The sequence below is a fragment of the Triticum dicoccoides genome, chromosome 1A, assembly GCF_002162155.2.
Source record: "Triticum dicoccoides isolate Atlit2015 ecotype Zavitan chromosome 1A, WEW_v2.0, whole genome shotgun sequence".
NCBI lineage: Eukaryota > Viridiplantae > Streptophyta > Magnoliopsida > Poales > Poaceae > Triticum > Triticum dicoccoides.
The window spans coordinates 189,162,144-189,180,622 of record NC_041380.1 but is presented as its reverse complement, the minus strand read 5'-3'; positions in this window follow the sequence as shown (position 1 = coordinate 189,180,622).

The following is an 18,479-nucleotide window of genomic DNA, read 5'->3' as shown; positions in this document are numbered from 1 at the left end:
ATGGTGCTTGTGGGGAAGACAAAAACAAGAACATAGTCTCACATCAACTAGGCGTATCAATAGGCTATGGAGACGCCCATCGATAGATATCAATGAGTGTGAGTAGGGATTGCCATGCTATGGATGCACTAGAGCTACAAGTGTATGAAATCTCAAAAAGAGTTATAAAGGTGGCTTTGCCACAAATACGATGTCAACTACATGATCATGCAAAGCAATATGACAATGATGAAACATGTCATAACAAATGGAACAGTGGTAAGTTGCATGGCAATATATCTCGGAATGGCTATGGAAATGCCATAATAGGTAGGTACGGTGGTTGTTTTGAGGAAGGTATATGGTGGGTGTATGGTACCGGCAAAAGTTGCGCGGTACTAGAGAGGCTAGCAATGGTGGAAGGGTGAGAGTGCGTATAATCCATGGACTCAACATTAGTCATAAAGAACTCACATACTTATTGCAAATATCTATTAGTTATCAAAACAAAGTACTACGCACATGCTCCTATGGGGATAGATTGGTAAGAAAAGACCATCACTCATCCCCGATCGCCACTCATAAGGAAGACAAACAATAAAAATCATGCTCCGACTTCATCACATAACGGTTCACCATACGTGCATGCTATGGGAATCACAAACTTTAACAGAAGTATTTCTCAAATCCACAACTACTCAACTAGCATGACTCTAATATCACCATCTTCATATCTCAAAACAATCATCAAGTATCAAACTTCTCATAGTATTCAATGCACTTTTTATGAAAGTTTTTATTATACCCATCTTGGATGCCTATCATATTAGGACTAATTTCATAGCCAAAGCAAATTACCATGCTATTCTAAAAGACTCTCAAAATTATATAAGTGAAGAATTAGAGATCAATAATTTCTATAAAATAAAACCACCACCGTGCTCCTAAAGATATAAGTGAAGCACTAGAGCAAAATTTTCTAGCTCAAAAGATATAAGTGAAGCACGTAGAGTATTCTAATAAATTCCGATTCATGTGTGTCTCTCGAAAAGGTGTGTACAGCAAGGATGATTGTGGTAAACTAAAAAGCAAAGACTCAAATCATACAAGACGCTCCAAGCAAAACACATATCATGTGGTGAATAATAATATAGCATCAAGTAAAGTTACCGATGGACGAAACGAAAGAGGGGATACCTTCCGGGGCATCCCCAAGCTTAGGCTTTTGTTTGTCCTTGAATTTTACCTTGAGGTGCCTTGGGCATCCCCAAGCTTAGTCTCTTTCCACTCCTTATTCCAAAATCCATCAAATCTTTACCCAAAACATGAAAACTTCATAACACAAAAGTCAACAGAAAATCTCATGAGCTCCGTTAGTATAAGAAAACAAACCACCACTTCAAGGTACCGTAATGAACTCATTATTTATTTATATTGGTGTTAAACCTACTGTATTCCAACTTCTCTATGGTTCATACCCCCGATACTAGCCATAGATTCATCAAAATAAGCAAACAACACACGAAAAACAGAATCTATCAAAAACAGAACAGTCTGTATTAATCTGTAGTTTTAGAATACTTCTGTAACCCCAAAAATTCTTAAATAAATAGGTGGATGTGAGGAATTTTTCTATTAATCATCTGCAAAAATAATCAACCTAATCTCATTCTCGAGTAAAATATGACAGCAAATGTCGTGAGCTCTAAAGATTCTGTTTTTTTACAGCAAGATCGCAAAGACTTCCCCAAGTCTTCCCAAATGTTCTAATTGGCACAAACACTAATTAAAAACATAAAACCACATCTAAATAGAAACTAGATGAATTATTTATTACTACATAGGAACAAAAAAATAAACAAAAATAAAATTGGGTTGCCTCCCAACAAGCGCTATCGTTTAACACCCCTAGCTAGGCATAAAAACAAGAATAGATCTAGGTATTGTCATCTTTGGTATGCAATCCATAAGTGGCTCATAATATATTCATAAGGTAATTTCATTTTATTTCTAGGAAAGTGTTCCATGCCTTTCCTTAACTAAAATTGGAATATAATATTTCCTTCTTTCATATCAATAATTGCACAAATCGTTCTAAGGAAAGGTCTACCAAGAATAATAGGACTTGTAGCATTGCAATCTATATCAAGAACAATGAAATCTATGGGCACATAATTCCTATTTGCAACAATAAGAACATCATTAATCCTTCCCATAGGTTTCTTAATAGTGGAATCTGCAAGATGCAAATTTAAAGAACAATCATCAAATTCACAGAAACCTAACACATCACACAAAGTTTTTGGAATCATGGAAACACTAGCACCCAAATCACATAAGGCATAGAATTAATGATCTTTAATTTTAATTTTAATAATAGGTAGCCACTCATCATAAAGTTTTGTAGGGACAGAAACTTCTAATTCAAGCTTTTCATCATAAGATTGCATTAAAGCATCAACGATGTGTTTGGTAAAAGCTTTATTTTGACTATAAGCATGAGAATTTAGCACGGATTGAAACAAGGAAATACAATCTATCAAAGAGAAATTATAATAATTAAATTCCTTGAAATCCAAAATAGTGGGTTCAGTGATATGTAAAGTTTTGACCTCTTCAATCCCACTTTTACCAATTCTTGCATCAAGATCTAAAAACTCTGAATCATTGGGATGCCTTTTAGCTAAAGTGGACTCATGTCCAGTCCCATCATTATCAAGATTCCTATTGCAAAACAAAGATTTAATAGGATACACATCAATCACTATTAGATCTTCATCCTTATTATCGTGAAAACTGGAAGAACACGCTTTTATAAAGCAATCTTTTTTAGCACGCATCCTAGCGGTTCTTTCTTTGCACTCATCAATGAAAACTCTCATAGATTTGATAGACCCATTGATATCATTCTTAGTTGAATAGATCTAAGTTTCAAAGAATCAACATCAAGAGAAATTCTATCCACGTTGCTAGCCAAGTCGTCAATCTTAAGCAATTTTTCTTCAAGCAAAGCATTAAAATTCTTTTGCGAAATCATAAATTCTTTAACACTAGTCTCAAACTCAGAGGGCATCTTATTAAAATTTCCATAAGAGTTGTTGTAGGAATTACCATAATTATTAGAGGAATTACTAGGAAACAGCCTAGGATTAAAGTTTCATGTATATGCGTTGTTACCAAAATTGTTCCTACCAACAAAATTCACATCCATAGATTCATCATTATTCTCAATCAAATTAGACAAATGCATATCATTAGGATCGAAAGAAACACTCTATTAGCAAACAATTTCATAAGTTCATCCATCTTTCCACTAAAAACATCAATTTCTTCTATAGCATGAACCTTTTTACTAGTAGATCTTTCGGTGTGCCGTTGAGAATAATTAACCATAATATTATCTAGGAGTTTAGTAGCTTCTCCCAAAGTGATTTCCATAAAAGTGCCTCCCGTGGACGAATCTAAAAGATTTCTAGAAGCGAAATTCAATCCAGCATAAAAATTTGTATGATCATCCATAAATTTAGTCCATGAGTAGGGCAATTACGTATCATTAATTTCATCCTATCCCAAGCTTGTGCAACATGCTCATGATCAAGTTGCTTAAAATTCATAATATTATTCTAAGATAGATGATCTTAGAGGGAGGAAAATACTTAGAGATAAAAGCATCTTTGCACTTATTCCATGAGTCAATACTATTTTTAGGCAAGGATGAAAACCATGTTTTAGCATGATCTCTAAGCGAAAATGGAAATAGCTTTAATTTAACAATATAATTATCCACATCTTTCTTCTTTTGCATATCACACAAATCAACAAAGCTGTTTAGATGGGTAGTGGCATCTTCACTAGGAAGGCCAGAAAACGGATCTTTCATGACAAGATTCAGCAAAGCAGTATTGAATTCACAAGATTCAGCATCGGTAAGAGGAGCAATCGAAGTGCTAAAAAATCATTATTGCTGGTATTGGAAAAGTCACGCAATTTGGTATTATCTTAAGCCATCGTGACAAACAATCAATCCAACACAAAAGCAAACAAGAGGCAAGAGAAAAGAAGGCGAACAGAAAAAAGGGGGAACGGAAAAGAGGGCGAATAAAATGGCAAGGGCGAAGTGGAGGAGAGGAAAACGGGAGGCAAATGGCAAATAATGTAAAGAGAGGGATAAGAGTTTGCGATGGGTACTTGGTATGTCTTGACTTGAGCGTAGATCTCCCCGGCAACGGCGCTAGAAATTCTTCTTGCTACCTCTTGAGCATGCGTTGGTTTTCCCTTGAAGAGGAAAGAGTGATGCAGCAAAGTAGCGTAAGTATTTCCCTCAGTTTTTGAGAACCAAGGTATCAATCCAGTAGGAGATTCCACGCAGGTCCCTCATACCTGCACAAACAAACAAGAACCTCACAACCAACGCGATAAAGGGGTTGTCAATCCCTTCACAGTCACTTACGAAAGTGAGATCTGATAGAGATAATAAGATAAATATTTTTGGTATTTTTGTTGTATAGATTGGAAATAAAGATTGCAAAATAAACGGCGACAAAAATAGCTTGTTGACGGGAGAATAATATAATGGAGAATAGACCCAGGGGCCATAGGTTTCACTAGTGGCTTCTCTCAAGATAGCAAATTCTACGGTGGGTGAATAAATTATTGTCGAGAAATTGAGAGAAAAGCGCATAGTTATGAGAATATCTAGGCATGATCATGTATATAGGCATCACATCCACGACAAGTAGACCAAAACAATTTTGCATCTACTACTATTACTCCACACATCGACCGCTATCCAGCATGCGTCTAGAGTCGTAAGTTCACAAGAATGGAGTAATGCATTAGGCAAGATGATATGATGTAGAGGGATAAACTCAAGCAATATGATATAAAACCCATATTTTTATCCTCGATGGCAACAATACAGTACGTGCCTTGCTGCCCCTGCCGTCACTAGGAAAGGACACCGCAAGATTGAACCCAAAGCTAAGCACTTCCCCCATTGCAAGAAAGATCAATCTACTAGGCCAAACCAAAATGATAATTCAAAGAGACTTGCAAAGATATTAAATCATGCATAAATGATTTTAGAGAATAATCAAATATTGTTCATAGATAATCTTGATCATAAACCCACAATTCATCGGATCTCGACAAGCACACCGCAAAAAGAATTACATCGAATATATTTCCTAGAGAATCGAGGAGAACTTTGTATTGAGATCCAAAGAGAGAGAAGAAGCCATCTAGCTAATAACTATGGACCCGAAGGTCTGTCGTAAACTACTCACACATCATCGGAGAGGCTATGATGTTGATGCAGAAGCCCTCCATGATCAATTCCTCCTCCGACGGAGCGCCAGAAAAGGCCCCAAGATGGGATCTCACGGGTACAGAAGGTTGCGGCAGTGGAAATAGGGTTTCGTGGTGCTCCTGGATGTTTTCGGGGTATATGGGTATATATAGGCGGAAGAAGTACGTCGGTGGAGCTGCGAGGGGCCCACGAGGGTGGGGGCGTGCCTGCCCCCCCCCCCTAGGCACGCCCTCCTACCTCGTGGCCTCCTCGCTTCTTTCTTGACGTCCACTCCAAGTATACTAGATCATGTTCGTGGCCTCCCGAAGGTGTCATTCCATTTGGATTCCATTTGATATTCCTTTTCTGCGAAACACTGATATAGGAAAAAACAGCAATTTGCACTAGGCCTTGGGTTAGTAGGTTAGTCCCAAAAATAATATAAAAAGGTATACTAAAGCCCATTAAACATCCAAAACAGATAATATAATGGCATGGAACAATGAAAAATTATAGATACATTGCAGACGTATCACCTCTCTTATGGGAAATGTCTCCTAGTGCTTCCACTGAGCCATTGTAGCTTGCTACTGCTCCGGAACACTTCGGCTGGCCGGCGTGTGTCCTTCTTCGTTCCTGTGTCTATCCCTTCGGGGAAATGTCATGCTTTGTTCCTTTAAGTCCTTGTAGCTTGCTACAACTTGGGTTCATATGTTGATGACTGACACGTTCGTTGCTGGGTCATGTATGCCTGTCCGTGTAAGTTAGCGCCACCTTGGTTTTACGACTAGTCATGTTGGCCCGGGTTCTCTGTCATATGGATGCTAGCGACAGTATCATATACGTGAGCCAAAAGCCGCAAACGGTCCTTGGCCAGGTAAGGTGGCACCCATGGGGATACCGGGCGTGAGGCCGCAAAGTGATATGATGTGTTACATGTTAGATCAGTGTGACTTAGGATCGCATTCCTGACAGCTTTGGTATCAGAGCTTGACTGCCTATAGGATTACCAAGTCAAACTGGTCGAAGTCGAGTCTAGAAATGCTTTAGTTATATAAGGGAATTGATTGTGGAAGGGGACGTAAGGCTCTTTTTACTCCTTTACCTTATGTCCTTCTAATCCAAGTCACCCTCATCTTTTCTATGGGGTTAAGAAACTAGGCCTTCTCATCTATCTATCAGGATGACGAGTTACTATGATAGAGACTTATAGGCATGATTGATTCGAGTCTCAGTTCAGTTCCTAGTACTTCTGTGTGTTAATAGTTGGTCTCGGAACCTTGATGTTGGATGATGAGTGGTTAGGCCACCATTTAACAGGATGTCTCAAATATTTTTGAGCATTTACAGTCATTATGATGTCTGAGTCATCCCAGGTTTCCAAATAATCTGATGCGTTTGCAAATCTTTCCTCTCTGTTCCCGATGTCCTTTCAGGCCAGATTAACCACACTAATTGTTGAGTTGAGGTAATCCATTGCCTCGACATATATGTTGAAGCTATTATTATGACACCAGGGTATCTTAGAGAACCACCCAGTAATCTAGCTCTGATTTGTATTCCCAGTGGGATGATTCTGGTCGTCATTCTCAAAAGCATCCCGTGAGGCCATTTAGTTAGTAGGTATTCCATCTTTGGGTTCTTTAACCCAAGATTCACTCTACTTACTTCGTGTTGATAGTGTTTGCTCGTACCTTTAGGATATTGATAAACTTTGTGATAGTCCTCAAGGTCCATGGTATATCATTCTTCCAATACCATGAACCATCATGACAAAAATTCTCCTGAACCAAAGGATCACAATGAGAGTGCTCTTGATGAGTTCTCCATTCTATATTATGACTCTGCCAGTTCTACCTTTCGCCATGGGTTATCCGGAAGAAATAAGTTGAGCTTGCTCGACCTACTAACTCATGCATCCACAACTCAGAAAGTTATATGTTCCTTTGAGTTGTCCCTCTTCACCTATATTCCGATCATCGTCTATCAATTGATAGTCAGAGTATTTGTGCATCAGTGTTCGTCGATGCCTATTATTCTTGTGGTCCGTTAAGCTATTCTATTCTGGAGTGACTAGGATAAACAAAGACTAGGAGAAACAAACTCTAGTACCTCATCCATTTCTAGGATTGGGTCGACATAGTTGTATTCCGCTGATCAAATTGCCAATCCAACTTTTGTTATGTTCTACCTTGGAGTGTTGCCCTCTTTATGTCAGGAATGTCATGAGAATTGCACCAACTCTTATGAATTCTTGATGAAGTGATACTTCTCGCCATCATCATTCATTTCTTGGCCTCTGTTTTTTTGTAACCGGAATGCCGACAAGTGAACCATGATGTGTGAAATAAATACTCCCAGCAACTCGGTTTCTCGGTAGTTATTGGACAATAATATCATTCTTAGCGTGTTGTTTATAGAATCACCATTCTAGGATTGATCATGCTACATAGTCCATATTTCCCGGTGCACCCCTCGGTCAATGAGTTAGAGTCCTGTCAACCCCTCACTTTGTTGATCATATCGTCTTGCCCTGAAAAGCAAGATTGTTCTCAAGCTTAGTCACATATTGGTGGTTCATGATTTTCCGAATATCTTCTCGGAAGTGTCACCAGGTTGTTCCTTGACTGTTATGCTCATCTCGTGATCAAGTTAGTTTCTTGTAAACCACCCCTTCTCCAAGAATCTGTGTTGGATACCCCTTAGCTGGTTGGTTTAGATAAACAACAACTTGGAGAGTTGGAAGATAAAAGATTTCCTAACCTAGTTCGTTCCGAAGGGATATCTTTGCATTTGTGTGTGTGTTGAAGTAAGATGCTATCTTCATCGAGTGGTCCTCGTGATCAGTTGTTGGACCTATTATCTTATCCAATCTTTGATTTGACTATGGTCTATCATCAAATCAAATCAGAACCAACAATGTTCGTAGTGTTGTCTTACTCGTGGGTGTTTTCCTCGAGCATACACCATTATATATTTTGGGTCTGACCAATGCTATCACTTTGTTCACATAGTTGTGGAACTCCGTCTTCATGGAAAACTCGATGATTTGTTGTTGATCCCATCAATAGCATGTTATCTTCTCCCTGATTCATGTTGAACATTAAGCTAGTGTTGGAAACTTGTGTAAGCATTTACTTCGTGTCCCTTTCATGAAGCATATGTTTGATGAAAGAAGTGACTTCCTCTAATTCATGTACATTTGGTGCAAGTTGCCGCCATGAATTTGAGAAAGCTTGTTTTTGTTTCCTACCGAACCATCCCAAGTCAGTCATGCATGTGCAAAGTATGCTATGGTTTGACAGGCTCGTTACCTCCATTCCATATGTATCTTCTAGTACACAAAGCGACTGATTGATTTGTTCAAGGATAAGAAGTTCAAATGCTATTGCCGAAGGGCCCAGACGGACATGCAGAAGACTTCGTTATCTTCAATGATGGTTCCCCACCTGAACTCGGTAGTGTTTTGTTGTAAAACTACCATGTGGTCATGCTTGTCTGGGACATTGTGTTCACATGTGTGTAGCAGAACCAGCTCATGTTTTGGAGCTTGCTACCGCAGTCCATTTCCCGAGAATCTTGCAATGTCATCTCGTCGATTTGTGTTGCAACCTTTCCTTTTCACACATGTTGTTTGGAATATCCTGTTACCAACCAGATCTGAATCTCAAGAAGATCTGATGGTTGGAACATTCCCAACATTTGCATTTGTTCCCAGCTTGCACCGCCATTGTGCCAATTTCCCATGGGCTGCCCCTCTTAGTAATTGTTGTTCAGGATCATCTTCAAAAGTGGTCCCACCATGGGTCCCATCCATTTCCGATGATAAGCAAAGATCATCCATTGCATTGGCTTCAACAAGGTAGTCCGCATCATCCATTTAGTCTGAGTATGTCATTCTTTCAAAGTCCTTCGAACGACCGATTGTGATTTGCCTTAGGCTGCTATAGAGAGTTTCAATGATCTTTTTACCAAAAGTAACTCTTTTTGCCACTTAAGGGTGTATTCTATGAGTAATCTTCCCTAATGTGTCCCGTTATGGAATCATGGCAATTGCTTCCTTGCTACTTTGAAACCTATGCATCGTCTTACTTAGGCGTGGGATTCTTGCCTACCAAACTGAAGTTGTCATCTACCTCTTTCCATTGCTCCTGATGTGTGTTTTATGCCTCAACTCAAGAAATGTTCTTACCTCTCACTCCATGAGTTGATCTTGAATGCTCGACCTTTGAGGAGATCATTTTCTATAGAGTTTCCTTCTGTTGTCGTTGTATTGGATGAAGATGTCGAAAGCATAGACGTCAGGATCAATTGGAGCAATAAATCAACATCTTCGAGAAGGCAGTTGGATCAAGAATATCGTGTTAGCTTTGTGTCCCCTATGTCTTCTTACCTCATGTCTTGAATCTCGGGACAAGATTCTTGTTTAGTGGGGGTGAGTTGTCATAGCCCTGGAATTCTGCTTTGTAATAGGTGCATCAGTGAGTGGCATCCATGCATCATGTTTAAATTCCATTTAAATGTGAATTGGGGAAATTGGAAAGCCTCAAAGATCATTTCTAAAAATGATCAACATTAAAAATTGCTTCAAATAGACACAAAAATGTTCCTGTTAAGCTATAAAAATATTGGCAAGAGGTAAAATTCAAACCAATATTTTTGGAGTCTCATGGATATTTATTTTGGGCCTTTGAAATTAAATAAATAATTATTTGACTTGTGGATTATATTCATTTTATATAGAATATATTTCAAAATGCCCTGAAATTATTTATGTGCATTTGGAAAAGTCCATAATGGCAACATACAAATATTCAGAATGTTTTGCCCTGCTTTGATTTAATATTGAATTTGAATCAGTGGCAAAATGAATAAATAAAAAGAAAACAACACAAAAAATAAAATAAAGCAGACACTTACCTGTGCAGCCCGCTTACCTGGTCGGCCCACTGGCCCGGTGCCAGTCATCCCTCTCCTCGGGACAGAAGGACGCCGCCTGATGTCTACTACACAACCTTCTTCTTGTAGACATTGTTGGGCCTCCAAGTACAGAGGTTTGTAGGACAGTAGCAAATTTCCCTCAAGTGGATGACCTAAGGTTTATCAATCCGTGGAGGCGTAGGATGAAGATGGTCTCTCTCAAATAACCCTGCAACCAAATAACAAAGAGTCTCTTGTGTCCCCAATGCACCCAATACAATGGTAAATTGTATAGGTGCACTAGTTCAGCGAAGAGATGGTGATACAAGTGCAATATGGATGGTAGATATAGGTTTTTGTAATCTGAAAATATAAAAACAGCAGGGTAACAAGTGTTAAAAGTGAGCGTAAATGGTATTGCAATGCTAGGAAACAAGGCCTAGGGTGCATACTTTCACTAGTGGAAGTTCTCTCAACAATAATAACATAATTGGATCATATAAATATCCCTCAATATGCAACAAAGAGTCACAACAAAGTCACTAATAGTGGAGAACAAATGAAGAGATTATTGTAGGGTATGAAACCACCTCAAAGTTATTCTTTCTGATCGATCTAGTCAAGAGTCCATAGTAAAATAACATGAAGCTATTCTTTCCATTCAATCTATCCTAGAGTTTGTAATAGAATAACACCTTAAGACACAAATCAACCAAAACCCTAATGTCACCTAGATACTCCAATGTCACCTCAAGTATCCGTGGGTATGATTATACGAAATGCATCACACAATCTCAGATTCATCTATTCAACCAACACAAAGAACTTCAAAGTGTGCCCCAAAGTTTCTACCGGAGAGTCAACACGAAAACGTGTGCCAATCCCTATGCATAAGTTCACGAGGTCACGGAACCTGCAAGTTGATCACCAAAACATACATCAAGTGGATCACGTGATATCCCATTGTCACCATAGATAAGCACATGCAAGACATACATCAAGTGTTCTCAAATCCTTAAAGACTCAATCCTATAAGATAACTTCAAAGGGAAAACTCAATCCATAACAAGAGAGTAGAGGGGGAGAAACATCGTAAGATCCAACTATAATAGCAATGCTCGCGACATATCAAGATCGTGCCGAATCAAGAACATGAGAGAGAGAGAGAGATCAAACACATAGCTACTGGTACATACCCTCAGCCCTGACGGTGAACTGCTCCCTCCTCATCATGGAGACCGTCGAGATGATGAAGATGGCCACCGGAGAGGGATTCCCCCCCTCCGGCAGGGTGCCGGAACGGGTTTAGATTGGTTTTCGGTGGCTACAGAGGCTTGCGGTGGTGGAAATCCTGATCTAGGTTATTTTCTGGAGGTTTATGTATTTATAGGAATTTTTTGCGTCGGTCTCATGTCAAGGGTGTCTCCGAGTCCTCCACGAGGGTGGAGGGCGCACCCTACCCCCTGGGCTCACCCTCCTATCTCGTGGATGGCTCAGGACTCTTCTGGCCCAACTATTTTACTCCGGGGGCTTCTTTTGGTCCATAAAAAATCATCAAAAATTGGCACGTCAATTGGACTCCGTTTGGTATTCCTTTTTTTGTAAAACTCAAAAACAAGGAAAAACAGAAACTAGCACTAGGCTCTAGGTTAATAGGTTAGTCCCAAAATCATATAAAATAGCATATAAATGCATATATACCATCCTAGATGGATAATATAATAGCATGGAACAATCAAAAATTATAGATACGTTGGAGACGTATCAAGCATCCCCAAGCTTAATATATGCTCGTCCTCGAGTAGGTAAATGATAAAAACAGAATTTTTGATGTGGAATGATACCTAACATATTTATCCATGTAATTTTCTTTATTGTGGCAAGAATATTCAGATCCGAAAGATTCAAGACAAAAGTTTAATATTGACATAAAAATAATAATACTTCAAGCATACTAACAAAGCAATCATGTCTTCTCAAAATAACATGGCTAAAGAAAGCTATCCCTACAAAATCATATAGTCTGGCTATGCTCTATCTTCATCACACAAAATATTTAAATCATGCACAAACCCAATGACAAGCCAAGCAATTGTTTCATACTTTTGATGCTCTCAATTTTTTTTCAATCTTCGCGCAATACATGAGCATGAGCCATGGACATAGCACTATAGGTGGAATAGAATGGTGGTTGTGGAGAAGACAAAAAGGAAAAGATAGTCTCACATCAACTAGGTGTATCAACGGGCTATGGAGATGCCCATCAATAGATATCAATGTGAGTGAGTAGGGATTGCCATGCAATGGATACACTAGAGCTATAAGTGTATGAAAGCTCAAAAAGAAACTAAGTGGGTGTGCAGCCAACTCGCTTGCTCACGAAGACCTAGGGCATTTTGAGGAGCCAATCATTGGAATATACAAGCCAAATTCTATAATGAAAGATTCCCACTAATATATGAAAGTGACAACATAGGAGACTTTCTATCATGAAGATCATGGTGCTACTTTGAAGCACAAGTGTGCTACTTTGAAGCACAAGTGACAACATAGGAGACTTTCTATCATGAAGATCATTGCCCCTTCTCTCTTTTTCTCTCATTTTTTTTGTTTTTTTTTGTTTTTTGGGCCTTCTCTTTTTTATGGCCTCTTTTCTCTTTTTTTTTTATTTTTCGTCGGGAGTCTCATCCCGACTTGTGGGGGAATCATAATCTCCATCATCCTTTCCTCACATGGGACAATGGTCTAATAATGATGACCATCACACTTTTATTTACTTTCAACTCAAGAATTACAACTTGATACTTAGAACAAAATATTCCCTGATTTGACCAACCATGCTCTGCTTTCAAGCTGGTCATATTTACTCTTAAAGCTTGTGGTATATGTTTCTAAGATGCCCCGATGAGTTCAACCTATGCCTTCCTTAATCAGGGTGAACCCGAAAGTTTTGACGGGTCATACTCCTCTAGTAATTCACCAGGTAGGTTTTCACACTCAAATTAGTTTTAATAGAGCAGTGAATGAATGTTCATGCATTAGAGAAGTGTGAGTCGACCTTGAACCTTGTGTTCATGCCCATGGACACGATGTAGATCTTATCATTAAAGCTTCTCTTCAATTAATTATTCCCTTGGTATAAGTTCATCTTATATCTCGGATCTGGCCTTTTGCAATCGTGGTTCCGACCATGTTCTCCTTTAAATACCATTTCTCGTGCAAGTTTAAACAGTTGTCTTCTGCAGAGCGATACCCCATTCCAACCTCAACTTTGATCTATCATCGAGTATTACCCCCTAGAATCTCTAGATTATCACGGGACTGCATAACATCTTATGAGTTCTTCATCAACTATTATTTCTCACCGATTCCAATTTTTCATAGGTTCTGAGTTGTTAGTCGCTCAAGAACACCGATATGTGAATCGATTCTGCCTTCCGATTCGATAACTCTAAGTAATTTCCATGGCTTATGAGTTTAATAATTCTTCAAGTCATTCCTAGCCTGATCGGCTATATCATTATCGTGCTAACTTTTAACTGTGCTATCTGGTCCTTCTTTCCGGAGCACAATTTTTGACGATAAGCTAAGCTTACGTTGATCTTCCTCGTCATAGCATTTCGCCTTGAATGTCAAGCTTGATTTCGAGTTTGTGTTGTACCCGTGGTTCCAATAACCTTGTGCTTCATCATTCCTTTGACTTGTTGTCATCGCCAGTCGATTACATCTTCATGAAATCTCTCGACAAATTTGTCGTGATCATCATCAACATTCTGAGCTCTTCCAGGATATCAATCGACTCCATGATGATAAATATGATCCTTGCCCCTTGATGATTGTGTTATCATCAACAACATTATTGCCTTCCCTCCAACACAAACTTGTTCATGTTATGGAGCTCCTTGCTATCCAGCTTATGTTATGTTCTACCTTGTAGTATTGTCGTCTTTTATGTCAAGAATGTGGCAAGAATTTCATCACCTAATAAGAATTCTTGATACAAGTTATACTTCTCGCCATCTCTGTTCATTCCTTGATCACCGTGTTGTATCTAACCGGAAAACTGACAATTGAACTATGACATCCAAATTCAAAACTTCTAGCAACCCTATTACTTTGAAGTTAATGGTCGACAGTTCATTCTTAGACTATTGGTAATTGTATCACCATTCTAACATTGATCGTGCTACCAAGCCCATATTTCGGGTGCATCTTTCAACCAATTTTTAAATATGTGTGTTTCCTCAAGTATACATCATTATATCATTTGATCTGCCAATTGTTATCTCCTTGTTCACATAATTGTGTAAATCCATCTTTTTGGAAATCTTGATGAGTTGTCGCTGAGTCCATCAGCCACCTCCTCATCCTCTCCTTAGTTTAATGATGAACTCTTGTTTCGGTACTCGCTCCCATAGTTCATTTCCTGAGAATCATACATTGTTGTCTCGTCAATTTGTGTTGCACCTTTTCTTCTCCGGCATCCTAAGTCTAAGGTATCATGACACCAATTCGATCTGAACCTCGGTCAGATATGATGGTTGGAACATATTTTCCAAGAGTTGTAACATTGGTCTTTATATCACTCGGTAAGGTGATGTCATGCCTAGCACACCTGACCGGAGGACCTATTGTTATAGTTTCCTTTTTAGCAAGGCTAACCATTCTTCCCTGAGGAACTTGTAAGACTTATTCTATCAGTTGTTCCTGATGAATCCTTTGTGTATCCAAGTCCGACCTTTGCTTGATGACCATGTCAATGCTATCTCGAAGCATGTCCATGGTACTCCGATTTTCAACAAGAACATTTGAAGCCCAATGCTAAATGTTTCCTGCTCGATTATCCAAACACCGTTGTATGCGTAATATCATGAAAATTCTCTCCCCTACATAAAGAGTTTACTACATTATATCCTATCATGGATATCATGCTCTGCTTGTCCTTCCAAAGGATATACCCTTGAAATATGTGTTTAAACACATTTTCCTTTCCATTGTTCTATTTAATCTGATAATCATATTTTCCTTTCCAATTGTTGGGTTAATGTTTCTGGTGATCTATATGATCTAAGCCGTAATATTCTCCTGCTTATGTAAACACCTCGATGTACAATTCTGTCAGCAAGACCCTGTTACTATTGTTGATGACATTCTGATAGCCATCGATGGATGAGAACTTTGCCTATTGGTCCGCCTCGTTCAACGTGCAGGAACATGGTTCTCTTTGTCCCTCGCCCTTGGTACCAATGTTGTTGCCGACATAACTGACAGGCTATCCTCTGACATGCCTTGCTTACATGATCACGCAAGACGTCACCGTCCTTCCTACTTTTAACCAACATGGTGGGCCCATAACCCATAGTTCCACAGGATCAAAACCTAACTCTTCTGTACATTCCTGTCTTCCAAAAAATTTCCTCACGCTTGCCTTCGTATGTAATTCACAAGCCACCTTTTTGTGATCTGTTCTGCTATCAGATGCAATACTTATTCTTGATGCTCTGAACCCCTTTCACACTCTTTTTCAGACATCGAACGATTGTCCATCCGCTTGAAGCTTCTTATTGCACATTCTAGCCTTGCTCTCGATGACTTCCTTGAATTTCAACTCGAGAGATGCCTCGGTGCCACGTTTGCAAGATAGCCCTTAGGTACCTATCTTGTGTTGAGCCCCATCCTTCCCTAGTCTTTCTCCCTTACTCCACCCCTTAAATCTCAGGACGAGATTTCTTGTAGTGCAGGAGAATTGTGACGCCCGGATAATTAAGCTACAGTAATCCCCCATTAATGGTGCCATGTCATCACATTACTGTTGCTAATTCTCGCATGATCCAAAACATAATTCGATTCAAGTTCAAATTAAAGTCCAAAATTCAAATTTCTCAAACCTGCAAAATAAAATGTTCAAAGTGTGGCGAATATTTCATAACCAATTATGGTGTTGTCCGAACATTTCTGTAAAAGTATTTAAATGCTCTTTTCTGAATAAAACAGTGCCAAAATAGCAATATCTATCCCATTTATAATTAATACAAATCCAAATGAAATCATCTTGCCATCAAACCTTTTTCTGGCAGTGCTAAATATTGCATGTAATTTATCGAGCCAAGTCTCATATTTTACAAATGTGAATGCGTGGTCTAACAATTTGCAAAACAATGTAGAAATAAAAGAAACAGAGAAGAAACATAAGGGAACACCTAAACCTATTGGGCCACTTGGCAGCCATCCATGGCTCCTTGCCGTGGTGGCAGCCATCGGCCGGCTCTGCCCTCGCCTACAAGACCACGTTCGTCCGCCCCTCTAACCCTAGATCCCCATTTCTCCTTCTCCCTACTCCCTCTCCTCAATCTGGAAGGACGCAAACCGCCGTTGCCATGGAGACCCTTGCCCGCATGGCCACCGTCGCCCCCTTGCCATTAGAGGCTATCCAGCGGAAGCGCCATTGTCGACTACATCGTCTTGGAGGAGTCGTTCAAGCTAGAGATCCCCGCGGTGCCCGATCCGTCCTCGTCCTCCCCATTCCCCGCCGCCGTGTCGCGTCTCCGTCTCCTCCCCGACCGGCCTCGTCGAGCCTCGCCGCCCCTATTCCCCTGCTCATGGGCAAGCTCACCCTCCCCTCCTTCGTTCGCCTTTCTTCCACTCGTCGTAAACGCCATAGGTCGCTGTCGGTGTCAAAACCGGCGGATCTCGGGTAGGGGGTCCCGAACTGTGCATCTAAGGCGGATGGTAACAGGAGGCCGGGGACACGATGTTTACCCAGGTTCGGGCCCTCTTCATGGAGGTAATACCCTACGTCCTGCTTGATTATTCTTGATAATATGAGTAGTACGAGAGTTGATCTACCATGAGATCAAAGAGGCTAAACCCTAGAAGCTAGCCTATGTTATGATTGTTCTTGGTCCTACGGACTAACCCCTCCGGTTTATATAGACACCGGAGGGGGCTAGGGTTACACAGAGTCGGTTACAAGGAAGGAGATCTATATATCCATATTGCCAAGCTTGCCTTCCACGCCAAGGAGAGTCCCATCCGGACACGGGACGAAGTCTTCAATCTTGTATCTTCATAGTCCAACAGTCCGGCCAAAGGATATAATCCGGCTGTCCGGATACCCCCTAATCCAGTACTCCCTCAGTAGCCCCTGAACTAGGCTTCAATGACGATGAGTCCGGCGTGCAGATTGTCTTCGGCATTACAAGGCGGGTTCCTTCTCCGAATACTTCATAGAAGATTTTGAACACGAGGATTGTGTCCGACTCTGCAAAATAAGTTCCACATACAACCATAGATAATAATATTTTCACAAATTTAATCTGCCGACGCATTCCGCAGTGTGACATCACACCCCAGCCAGGTCACCATTCAAATCGTTTTTCACAACCAACCTTAGTGTGTTTCGCGAGGCGGTTTCCTTGGCACGTCTGGTCAAAGCAGAGATCATGTCCCCTTATTACGGGATTCCCATCAATACGGACGTGGGTAACCGAACCACGCCATCAATTACTGTTCTTGGGGGATAAGCGAGTTTTACCAGGCTGGTGGGGGTACATAGTTTTGTCTGCCCTTATAAAGGTATAAGGGTTCACCTTTTTCTACCCACGCCTTCTTCCTCCTTGCTCATCCATTCTCGCGCACTCGAGCTCCAGCGCCCAAGTCCACATCCTTCTCCTCAACCCTCTCTAAACATGTCCGGAGCAGGAGGCAAGTGGATGGTCTCCAACATTGCGGAGGGAGACATCAAAAAGCTACGCAGGGCCGGATACTTAGCCGCGGATATTGCGCACCGGCTGCCAGCCACGGGGCAGATCGTCCCTACCCCGGAACCTTATGAAAGGGTGGTTTTCCTCACACACTTCATCCGCGGACTGGGGTTTCCCCTCCATACATTCGTCCGCGGCCTTATGTTCTATTATGGGCTAGACTTCCATGATCTAGCTTTGAATTTCATCCTCAACATCTCGGTGTTCATCATCGTGTGCGAGGCTTTCCTCCGTGTCCCGCCCCACTTCGACCTGTGGCTGAAGACCTTCACTGTCAAACCGAAGGTATTAAGCGGCCAACAAGCAGAATGCAGCGGAGCCATGGTGGGCAAAATGCCCAATGTTACATGGCTCGAGGGCTCCTATGTGGAGACCATAAAGGGGTGGCAATCGGGGGGTTCTACATCACCGAGCCGCGCAACACCAACTGGGTGGCAGCCCTCGAGTTTCAATCCGAAATCCCCACGCGGCTCACTTCCTGGAAGGAGAAGGGCCTGTCCTGGGGCTCGTCGGTGGAGCTGGACGAACTC